This window comes from Polyodon spathula, chromosome 7, assembly GCF_017654505.1.
Source record: "Polyodon spathula isolate WHYD16114869_AA chromosome 7, ASM1765450v1, whole genome shotgun sequence".
Classification (NCBI taxonomy): domain Eukaryota; kingdom Metazoa; phylum Chordata; class Actinopteri; order Acipenseriformes; family Polyodontidae; genus Polyodon; species Polyodon spathula.
Genome location: NC_054540.1, coordinates 39486112 through 39498844, shown reverse-complemented (window position 1 = coordinate 39498844; position 12733 = coordinate 39486112). Strand labels below are relative to the sequence as shown.

General features: G+C 38.2%; 1 pseudogene; it reads right to left on the bottom strand.

Moving 5' to 3' along the window:
* The window catches only part of LOC121317847, a 38840-nt pseudogene extending 27188 nt beyond the window's left edge, over positions 1–11652 (bottom strand).
* Between the last annotated feature and the right edge of the window lie 1081 nt (positions 11653–12733).

Here is a 12733-nt window from a genome sequence, read left to right as displayed (position 1 = left end):
CAAAGGGGCATTCAGAACAGAAAATAGGAGGCACTTTTTTACACAGAGAATTGTGAGGGTCTGGAATCAACTCCCCAGTAATGTTGTTGAAGCTGACAAACCTGGGATCCTTCAAGAAGCTGCTTGTTGAGATTTTGGGATCAATAAGCTACTACCAACCAAACGAGCAAGATGGGCCGAATGGCCTCCTCTCGTTTGTAAACTTTCTTATGTTCTTATGTTCTTATGAGTTGAACCAGCCCTCGCAGGTTGTAAAAGCGCAGCAGCAGCAAGCCAGAAAATTGCAGTACTGAGGAACGGGTTGTTACTTCAAAGCTGATTAGATAAGGCACAGAACACAAACTGTGTTAACTCTTTGAAGCTCGCCTTCCAAAATGCTATCTGATTGTCTCCTAAGGCATCATAAAACTTGCCAAGTGACAATGCAGTTGTACCATTATTGTGTTAAAAGTTAGTTAAAATGCTAGTTAAAAGAATCATATTTAATTACATAACTTGTGGACACAACTGTAATAGTTATTTTAAGTCTCCCAATAAATCTGAAGTGTTTATTGTGTTTTAAATGAATATTATAATATTATATGCATGCTTCTCCAGTGAATGTAACTAAAGTTATATTGAACTGGAGGTTTAAATGATAAATGTAAAATCCTTTGATAACAAAATAGGCAGATACATTCCATTTCTAACACACCCTTTTTGTGTGACACGCAACACTCCATCACGTTATTTAAACTCAAAACAAGGATTTTCACTCTCTCTGCCCTTCTCTCTGGTGGCTAGACTCTCTCTCTCGGATTCGCTCTTTAATCTCATCGCTCTCAACTCATTAAACTCCACAGTTCTGCAACAAAGACTGTTCTGCAACGAAAATGTAATCTTCAAAACTCTTCTGGAGAAGATGGACTCCCTCCGGAATGACGAAAGCTTTTGCCTACAGTATAGACTTCACAGAGATACTGCACTGTGCTGCTGCACAGCTAACTACTACAGAGAGGACGGCCTCGTTAAGAAGACTTTGTTTTAAACATCGCACCAACAGGATAAGTATCAAACTTATATTGTGTGTTTACAAATAACTGAACTGAAGTCGTGATACTGATATTGTCACAATACGTAATGTGCGTCTATCCAATTAGATGCTGAACATTGTACATGTGTACTTAGCCACGTGGAAGTTGGCGGATGTATATAGAAATGTAATGCATGACTGAACCAAGCAATGCAACAAGAACTATTAAGACTGCTTCACTAATGCAGAACTATGACCATAATGCACATCAATGATTTTTTTTATGAACATTTAGAATGCATTATTTTTCCTTGAATGTTTTAATTTGTTTCTTCTTTATACATCTGTTTTTAACTATGAAGCCTAACCTTTATTCTTCTTCCTTTGAGAATATGAATAAATGTAATAATAATTTGGATTGTTAGGTTTCTTTTTGTCTTATAACAAATACACATTTATGATTGATTTGAAATACTTAAACATACATAATATTAATTGTTAATCTCTTTTCATCATGAATCTAGGGATAATTAAGCCAGAATCGTTAGTTCTTATTGAGGTATTGTGTTTATTGTGGTTAATAATTACATTATGAGCTATAATGGGTATCTTCTTTAATGGTAATTGGCGAGGACACAGTTGTGACATAAACCCTAGATATACAACGGAATTATGCACGACAACAGTACACACTGGTAATCCATTGCAAAACCACTGAACCATACTGGCACACTTAAACACCTAATTATTTTACCCTCAATTTTCTCTGAAATTTAGAATGCCCACTTACACTTACTCACCACAGCAATTCTAAACAACAGCTCAGGAGAACTGAAGGTCAGTGGATGTCCTGCAATCCCACTACCAAGCCTACTGCCTCTTTACACCTAGGAGTTCAAAAGCTACCAGCTTCTAAAGGACAAATGCCAGCCCTTCAGGTGTCTTATTGAGCTTACCCGGTACCTGGCCAATAAGGTCTGCAGTAGCGCAATGAGGAAAATCAGTCCCTGATAGAATTTGCCTCCCTAACCCATGGTTCAGCAGAGCTAATGTAACAATCTGTGTTCCTCAGCAAGGACACAAATAGAATAGAACCCCAATGATATTTATCAAAGTTTGCATTTAGGGCACCAGAAAAACAAGAAGGAAGGGTATTGACAGAAGTCTGCAGAGTAGCTCCAATCTAAAAACTGGATCCCTATGAAGACAGAGATAGTTAAATCAGGTAGCGGTGTGCGTTGGACCATCTTTCACCAGGCCTGTACAAAAAGGGATTACATCGATCATGGAAAATCAAACATGTCACAGCGGCCCATGTTAATGTTTTATGGGAACCAAGGACAATTACAGTGGATTGATGCCCCTCTGAAATATTGATAGAGCAGTTGAAAGGTAACAAAAAGATAGCCTTTTAGCCAAGGAGTTCTCATGTGTATTCAACCTGCCACAAACACTCCTGAACGCTGTATCAGGTGTCCTTGTCCTCTACAGCTCAGTAATGCTAGAGCCTGGGATGAATAAGTGCTGTGTGACTGACTGAGGGGAAGAAGCTGGGCTTAATCTTTCACTGCTGGCCCCCTTCTCCTGCTGGATCTTTCTCTGATCGGTCAGCACAGGCATTGATTTTCTTGTGGCAAGCGACGCGTTCTTCCAATTAAGCAGCGGTATTATAAAATGCAAACGGTAAACTGAGACACATAGTAAACAACAAAAGTAAGACTATTCTTGCGGTTGCTTTACAATTTTCTGATATTTTTGTAAAAACTAACTAGATATTTTTTATTTATTTACAGGCTAAATTAAAAAAAAAATAAACACACACACACACACTGATAACTTTCAGAAACGAAGTTTTTGCCAATTTTTTTTTTTTTTTTTTTTCTTGACCAAAGTGCAACATTATCTCAAAGCACAGCAGGAAAACAAACATTTCTTTAACCAGCGATAGCATCCTTTACCAAGTTTTAAAATAACAACACAGGTTACTACAGAGGTGTTTTTTTTTCAAAACTGTACATTAGATGTATATGGAGAATGGATAATGAATTTCATGGAACCGTTTTGTGTGCAACAATTACTAATAAAGAACAAATAACAGTTTTTCAAAGTTTATGATTTTGACCCTTGAAGTCTTTTCCTGTTTTGATGAAAAGACTCACTCAACCTGTCCTTAGAATACAAACCAATCTTGCTGAGACCTGATTGAACTTGCAGAGGTAGGGGAGGCAATCATTGGAACAGCATGCTCATCAGGAATGGTGTTCAGAAGAGGCTTTGTGGCAATAGAAACACACCTAGTATAACGAGATCATGTGATACAGACAGTATACAATCCAAGGTAAAGTAATGCATTTCTTCTAAACACTGCAGTGTTTTGAAAGACTAACTTTTGCCTGCTTGTCATTTCCTCTAAATAGTGCATTAATTAAATATTTGCAGAGGTCATTACCCTTTCTCAGAGGTCATTACCCTTTCTCAGAGGTCATTACCCTTTCTCAGAGGTCATTACTTGACGGTTTAGTTTCCACTGACTAGACAATTATCAAACTACTGTATCTCATCTTGTGTTTTTTCTAGTATACTGTACCGGTGTAGGAAACAATGCACAATTTATTATTACTGTACCTACCAGAGGTATACTACGTGGATCAGACACAAACAACACAATTTAAAAAGCAAAACATCAACTTACCGACAATTCATGATACAATACAGTAAGGAAATACATTGCATGATCGTAGTTCTGCCTCCTCTGTGGGCACCTTTGTAAAAGAAAGAAATTGACTGCATGTAATTTTCAATTCAAATAGTATATACCAGCAACACATGACTATACAACAATAATAAAAAACAGTACATGTATTTTTTACTATGTCAGTCCCCACTGAATTCTGCAGGTTTTCAATTGGCCCAAGAGGTCCAAGGATACTGCTGGCATTTTTAGTTATACAGTACTGTATTCGCACTGTAATTTGAACTCAAACAACCTGGTCTCCACAGTCTTTGCTTCCACAAAATGGTCTGCATATTCATGTGAGATTGCTGAAGTTAAGACAAAGTGCATGTACACCTTTATTTATATTACACATTATAATATTTATATACCTTTGTTGCACTGTTTTTCTACCACTTCCAAATAGCTAAATTATTACCACTGCAATACTGTTGTACAACTACAATGGTTAAAGTCTTAATATAAACAAATAGTTATGGTACTTCATATTACCATGGTTAACCTTGTTTTTACCATACTGATCTGTAATTTAACATGTTTTTGTGCTACACAAAACCCTGCTATTATTTGTATCATAGTATACCATGTTTACAAGGGTCCCAAATCAGAAACCAAAAGTTTATTCAGTAATATTTATTCAAAGTAGTTTAAGTAGAATATTTTCTTCCATGCAACGAAGCACATCCTACTTATTGACTGTCAAATACCATACCAGAAATGTCATTATACAGTACAAGAGAATCTACCTAGATTGCATCAATGGCTTGTGTTAATCTCCCGCTAACCATAGAATACAGGGGGATTCTGTGGTGTCTCCTGGCAGAGTATGTGCTGATCAAACGAACCTCTAAAATGTACTTAGTAGCTGCAGTACTTGCAATTGTAGTAACTTAACCAGTGCTGGGACACTAGGAAAAATAAATCATGCAAAAGGAAACCAATTCCTAACATGATATTTGTAATAAATAACTCACATTCTACTGAACAGATGAGTGTTTTGATGGGGTACCATTTCACTGCTTTATGGCATGGTTTATACTTTTGTTTTCTAGCTAATTCAAAATGAAACAATATCCAAATTCATTTCATGGTCATCTGTGCACAAATCAGTCCAGAATTAATTGGTACTTTTTGGTACAGGTTTGGCCCACAGAGTTCATCCACATGGCTGTTCTACGAAAAGGGAGAGACCAGGGTGTCTCTCTGAAAGCTCCTACACTCAAGACATCCTCTTTGGTTACCGTACCTGTCTGCTGTGAAGGTAAGCGTATCTGTCTCCTTGTTGTGCCCCTCTCCTGCAAGTTTAATCAGCTTCTTTTTTCCATGGTCATCCAAGTTTAAACTGGAGACTTTTACCTTAAAGGAAAACAAGTGTTCAATATTTATGCACAGAGTCAAGTCAAAACAACAGAACATCAACTACTGACCTTTTTTCCAGGTTATATGAAGGAACACTATATACGTGTTTCATACTATCTCTGAAACAGACTGCAGTGGAGCATGGACAGTATATTTTTTGGGATTCAAATTATGTTTATTAAAAATGTAATTTGAAGACATAGAATTGATAGAGATGTTGGAGAATGTCAGGTCTGTCTTCTAATGAAAAAGAAAACCTCTTCAGGTCAACAATGAGTGATACTCATTTTTGAATCAAAAAACATTTGTCAGCTTAATCTATGCTATGCTATGCTATGCTATGCTATGCTATGCTATGCTATGCGCCTTGCCCTGGGTTCGTCTCCCACAAGTGAAGAGACCACTCCTAATATACACCTGTGGCTGGGCTTAATTGACTGTTAATTAATCAATTAAGTCCCAGCCACATTCTGCATGTGTATTTGGCAGGGACAGTTTTATCCCAGCCAAACTGGAAGAACAGCAATATAACAGGACTTGCATCTTGTCCCAGGGTCACTTATTTTGAAAATGGTGCCCAAAAATATTGTACATGTTCTCAAACAAACACACACATATGCACACATTGACCATCTTGCAAAAAAATTTAAATTCATGATAGGTTTTCTGTATAAACTCAAATCCTGTTTTTCTGTAGTTTATAAAAAAAAATAAAAAAATCTAACTGCTTGTATATTTCTACCACAAACTGATTATGGTGACACAGCAAATTGGATCCAATATATCATGCAGTCTTGAGATAGATTACTAATTCAAGTTACAGCACTCACTGTGTGTTATATGGTTTGGTTGGCTGGACCTCTTTGGCATTGTGAGGGTTGAAGCGCTGATACATGAGACAAGAAAGGTAGCAGCAGTACAATAAAACATTTTACAATACACATCCAAAAGTATTTTTAAAACACAAACAAGTCATACTCAGTACAATAAAGCAATTAGTGACAGGTGTAATCAACTACTTAAAACAAGCACAACTCTCAATTAGATAGTCCTTCAGCTTACTCTTGAACTGTACTAAAGTTATTTGGGATGGCACTTAAGTTTAGACTGTAATTCATTCCAGGACCAAGGAGCAAAATAAGCAAATAATCTTTTAGAAACCTCAGTACTCACTTTAGGAACTGTAAAATACAAAAATGAGTGCAATCTAAGACTGCACGTACTACAAGCGACTATAAAGTGTTCATTTATATATGGAGGTAGCTTGCATAGTGTACCCTTGTATAAAATTATATATGTGTGTGTGTGTGTGTGTGTATGTATATATGTATAGGTGCTCTCTATGTGATTTCCTAGTAAAATAAAGGGTTAATAATAACGCATATACCCTAAATCTAAATGTTTTGTTTTTAAAAACAGTTTGGTTATTTTACATTTACTCAGCAGGAGGATAAATATCTGAATTGATGTTATGTTTCCATGAAGGATCCCTACACAGGGCCCCAAACAAACTTTTTATGTTTAGAGACAATGGCGCCTGGGCCAAAAAAAGAGCACAAGGAGGTGGAGCGACTTGCTCGAGGTTGCACAGCGAGTGAGCCGGGATTTGGCCCGGGGACATCCTGGTTACAAGCCCTTTTCTTTAGCCACCACACCCCACATCTGGTGACTGCAATGAACTCAGCATGTTTATATTTCAGACAATTAGCAAGTGTTGTGTACTGAATTGGTGATCACACCTCTAATTATGTACTGTTGTAATATGGGAAATTGCCTGCTGTAGCTCCTATGCTCCGTATTAAAGTAAGTCCTGATCGGACAGTATGTAACATAGCCAGCTCTTATGTTTACATCTTACCATTTGCTTTTTCAGTAAAAAAAGTTTAAGTTTCAGCAAGTTTATTCTGTTATTTACAACATTAAATACACCACAGCAAGCATATTGTCATTTTTTTTTTAAATTTCCTTTTATTTTTTTTTCTCTGTAGTACACTTCCTAATTACAGAGAAGTATTTATAGGTGTTCTGCTGTCACTGTTCTGAATGGTCAGGTTGAGAAATAAACTCAGGTTTCCCTACAGCAGCTGACCCTGTTTTAGTAAAAAACTCACGCTACATTACTGTTTTTCATTATGGTAACATCTAAATGATCAGCTCAGCATCAAGGCTGGGGAAGGGAGAGGGACACAACAGTTGGATGTCACACAAGATACGACAGCTTAGGAGTCACATGACACAAAGGGATTAGTATACAAATAACTCATGGACAATAGAACACTAGAAGCTGTGTACAAAAGAATAGTAACATCACACTTAGCACACTTAGCAACATTGCACTGCAGCTGTCAAAAAAACATTCACTAGAGAGCAATGAAACATGCAGGCAGAGGCACCACATAAAAGACTACAAGCTTCTAGGACAACCATATTGTAGTACTTCTACAGACAAGCAGCAACATATTAGCTGTCTGTCACAGTAGCCAAGAATCGTGTTGCCCACCATCTGCCTTTATCTGACAAGCTTCACTGATCTACAGGTGAATGTTTTTTTTACAACCAAAGTTTAATTTAAAATTTCTAGAGGAGCTACTAAGTTTTATAAAGTCTACTTTTTCAAGAATCTGAACTAATTATTGAGCTGGGTACTATGAATTGTCATTACTCCCTTATTTGCTGGGCTGAAGATATTTCTGTTCTTTGGTTGTTGCAGCTCACTTCCTTCTTCCTGGCACCATATCACTGAGATCAATTTCCATGGTTTGGCCACAGTGCCTCATTTTGGTTGACTATACCTGTGACGGCTGTACAAGGAGTACAGCTTGAAACTCTGATTTGTCACTACTAGAATACTGACTTTAAAGCATTGGTGAAAACTAATTTAAGGGATAGTAGTTTATTTATATATAGTGACATTAGTTGCATTAAAACCCAACGGCTACCAGTGAGTACCACTAATACACATAGACACAGCTATGACCAAAAGTTCTGCATCGCCCTATAGAATTAAGTAATTTTGCTTCATAAAGTCAAATGAAACCTGCTGAATAATGTTACATTAACATAATTAATTACATACAGCATTGTAGTTTTCCATATACTTAACGAAAAATGTAAAGTTTTACTGTACTACTATTATGGCTTCCGGTAGAGTTCTGGGTAACGCTTTATATTGCATGGCATAAATTAATATTAAATAGATGCAATTGATACTCAATTTAGGTTCAATTATTCCTTGTTACTTTCCATTAACATTTAAGTCAGATTAATAGTATTTTCAATTAAAAACATGCAGACAATGGGAAACTACATATTTTCAAGGGTAACAAAACATAATATAAACCGACATGATATGCAATTACATTTTCAATCAATAATAACCTTGTTCCAGCGACATTTGGTTAATATATATATATATATATATATATATATATATATATATATATATATATATATTATTGTTTCAATCCTAAAATTCTAGACGTTATCTTGGCAGGGAGAGTAGGAAAGAAAGCCCGGAGACATCCCTGCTTACTGTTGGAAGCAGATACCTGGGAGATAGCAGATACCTATGTGCGGCTCTCCCTCACTTGCAGGGGACTGGTGCTTCTCCTTCTCCTCTTATTCCTGGAGAATGGGGCAATTGACCACAAAATGGCCCCACTCCCCACAGGCAGTGCACCAGTTCATGACCCCAAGATCACCGAGGTAAGCTTCCCAGTTGCCCTTCGGTCATCCTTCCTCCTCCTCTCCGGGGCGGGGGCAGTTGACAACGGAGTGGCCCTCCTTCCCGCAGGAAGAGCACCAACTTGAGACCTCGACCAGGTGAAACTAGCCATCCCAGTGACCACTCTTGGGCTTCCCTTTCTTGGTCTGTGGACACTCGGCCTCTTCCCTCTTGGGCTGTGGACGCACCGGCTTCTTCGCCTTCTTGGCACTGCCCCTCCTTCCCTTCTTCGGGACCGGCAGTCTCTTGCCATGGAGGGGGTTGGTCGGGTGATTTGTGCCCGACCTCACCGACAGCAAAGCACCACTCCTCCCCTTTGAGGCAGGTGAGGCAGGTTTCCTGATAAACCTGCGGCGATGGTACGGCCTTCAGGCAGATCTACTCCTCCACGGTATCCACCTCAGCCCGATCGAAGGCCTGCACAAAAAGGGGGTCTTCATATGGGTACACGTCAGGGAGGTGCCCATACCCCAGACAGGCGAGGCACCATGTAGCCCCTCCTTCCTTTAGCTCACTCTGAAGCTCATGCCACCTTTCCATGTACTCCTCCACTTTATCAATTTTTTCTTCTTCCAAATGAAAACAAAAAAACTCCTTTTGTGAAAAAAATTAATTCACCCGCCGTATTTCTGGTCTGCCACTTGGAGGCGCTCTCGTCCCATTTCTGACACCATACGTGTACAGGATGGCTTTGTAGGCGTGACGTCAAACCAGAAACACACTCCACAACAAGGACTGGCGGTGAAAACCGAGACGCTATGGCGGTCAGTATATTTATTAAATAATCAAACAAAAGATTTGAACAAACAAAAGACACAAAATAAAGGGTGCATTGGCCAAACAAACAGACAGACAAAACAGACGTGGATGAACAGAAAACAAGTACCATGCTGGATCTTCCAGCACGAAATAGCAATTCTCTCTCACCCGTTCTCCACTCACAAACACACAACCCAGAGTGAGTGAAAACATGCTGTTTTTATGTAGCTGTATCGAGACTCGATTGCTAATCAATCATTCAATTGGAGTCTCGGTACAACTGCACTTGAATTAATAAAAGTGCAATTCCCTGTGCTCTCATTATTATTACATTTTACCTGCACGTGAAGTGCTGTGCAATCCTCGTGCCTAAATACAAATACACATTTTAAACACTCGTGCTCGTGACCCATATTTATATCCTGTGTATTTTTATACATAAACACCAACACTAACACACTACATACAACATAAAACACTAATAAACATAAAGGGGCTGGACACTCCGCCACACGCCCCTTTTAATGGGAAAGCTCCGCCTTGAGTGCAGTACCTTAAGTCTTAGTTTTTCAGCATAGAAATAATGCAGTGCTTTGCCACTGTTGCCATCTCATTTACTTTCTTATCCTCTGTGTTTACAACCAGCATTATGATATTTATTGGAATTGACTTGTACATGATCATGCGAATTACAGCAAAACTAAGAATACTATCGCACCATCCTCATATAATCAGATTTATTTTAGCTCTTACTGAAACAATGTTTTTTTTTCGTTGGTGCAGCCGCCATGTTGAGTTTCAGCAGACATGGAGTGAAGTCACATGATGAATGCAAAAAAATGGACATGGTGTTCTTCAATTACTATATACACTGAAATGTGTATTTTCTACTAATGAGCGGATTACATTTCACCAGTTTCAAAACGCTTGTGATGATTTCTGAAATGGTCGTTTTTTAAAAGGGAAATGAAACAAAAACTGTCAAAGTGTGAGTATTGTAATTTTTATTTATGTTTACCAGAGTATTTATACTTAAATAATGCAAGAAGATTGTGCTTCACTGATTTTAGTATTCAATTATACAATGAGTTAATAACTGTAAAGTTCATGAGCAACACCGAGCACCACTCTCTAGAGGCAGAATCGCCAGACACCTGTTTCGCCCCTTGTAATAGAAATGTTATAGAAAATAGGATTGGCTCAGCATGGAAAAGTACTGGCATCTTGCACGCCTATAATCTTGCTCGCATAACCTTGTATGCTTTGCTTAAGATAAAGTTTTGCCTACATTGCAGCCGTGAGACAATGGATAATAGGATGAGCCAGATGTGTCTTTTTGCACACACACAAAACAGCCATTCTGTTTTTTGCTTGCTTAGCTATATGTCACACATGCATAGTTATAAATTGTTTCCCTTATATGCTAATATCTGAATCATCATTGGCTAACCCTCTGCCTTACTGACAGTTTTAAGGTATATAAGAAATTGTTCTAACTCTGTATGTTGGAACACTACTCGATGATTATCTAGCACCCTGTGTGTTGAGAGTGTTCTCAGTTTTCAAACTTAAGAAATAAAGGCCTGTGTGTTTGGAACTCGCAGTCTCTCTTCCTTTTATTAGAATTTCCACGACACCACCCAGTAGATTCGCTGATGCCCAAGCGAGCTCTGCACTAATATGACATGCATTTTTAAAGAAGGAAATCAGAGACACACATGAATATGCTTATGTTAATGTTTTGTAAGAATGTCTCAAAATAATAAGTTTACCCCAAGAGGCTGGACTTTCGATTGAGGCTGACATTTAACAGATAATAACTTGAAAAAGTTAGTAAACTGAGTGCGAAGGCTGTTGCCAGTTACTGCGAAAAATGCGCGCATTTTAGCCTTAGAGGGAATGCTGGTTGTAGGTGCTGCTGGCTGCAAATACTCACAGTGACAGTAGTGACTCCTTTGGATTTCTTACAGAGGGGCCTGCAGACAAAAAGTCTGTCATTGTCACTTGGATAGGGAGGTGCTGCTCACTGTCTAGTGTCTCTGGCCACTTAGTGCAGAAGAGCATAGGAAAGAACAGTTTTATATGTTTATGTACTTTTACTATTGTTATTTGTGAATTCAAAACAGTTATTAAATTTAGTAAGACTACATGAAAAATATACAGAAGGTACACCACAAATGTTAAGAGAATACTGTAGTTATTCCAAGAATAGCCCACAAGCCCCCAAAGTACGATAACCATAGGACTCTATCAACATTTATGGAGTATTCTGTTTATGTAACAAAAAGTAAATTAAACCACTGAGTTCAGAGAATTACATTCCTTATACCCCACAGAGATTTTTAAACAAAGGACAACTGGGAATTTTGCTACAGTACTTTGCAAAAGTGTTCAGACCCTCTCACAGTTTTCACATTTTGTTGCTTTAAAGCTAGCAGTCATGACATTTTGAAGTAGGAATTAATATGGGTTATATACACAACCTACTCCACACATTCAAAGCAAAAACAAAAATATGTAAACAGATACTTAATATGAAATAAAAATGTAAAAGTCATGATTGTGTAAGTATTGAAACCCTTTGCTGTCAAACCTAAATTAATTCAGGTGCACAAAATGACCTTAACAAGCCACACAATTAGTGGAACGGCCTCTGTCTGTGTGCAATATTAGTGGTTCTCATGATTTCAGAATAAAAACACTTGTCTCTGTGAGTTTCTTTGGTCAGGTAATGAATTTCAAGCAAAGACTCAACCATGAAAACCAAAGAGCTTTCAAAGCAAGTCAGGGATAAAGTCATTGAAAAGCACAGATCAGGAGAAGGGTACAAAAAAATATCGAAGTCTCTGAATATCCCTGTGACCAGTCTACTCAATCATCAAGAAATGGAAGGGTCATTGTACCACACAGACACTGCCTAGATCAGGCTGTCCCTCCAAATTGAGCAGCCGGGCAAGGAGGAAACTGGTGAGGGATGCCACTGTGAGGCTAACGACAACTTTGAAAGAGCTACAGAGTTCAATGGCTGAGATTGGAGAAAATGTGCATCAGTCAACGATATCCAGAACACTCCACAAAAGTAGCCTGTATGGCAGGGTGGCAAGAAGGAAGCCGTTACTAAAAATAAGCCATCTCAAAGCCCACA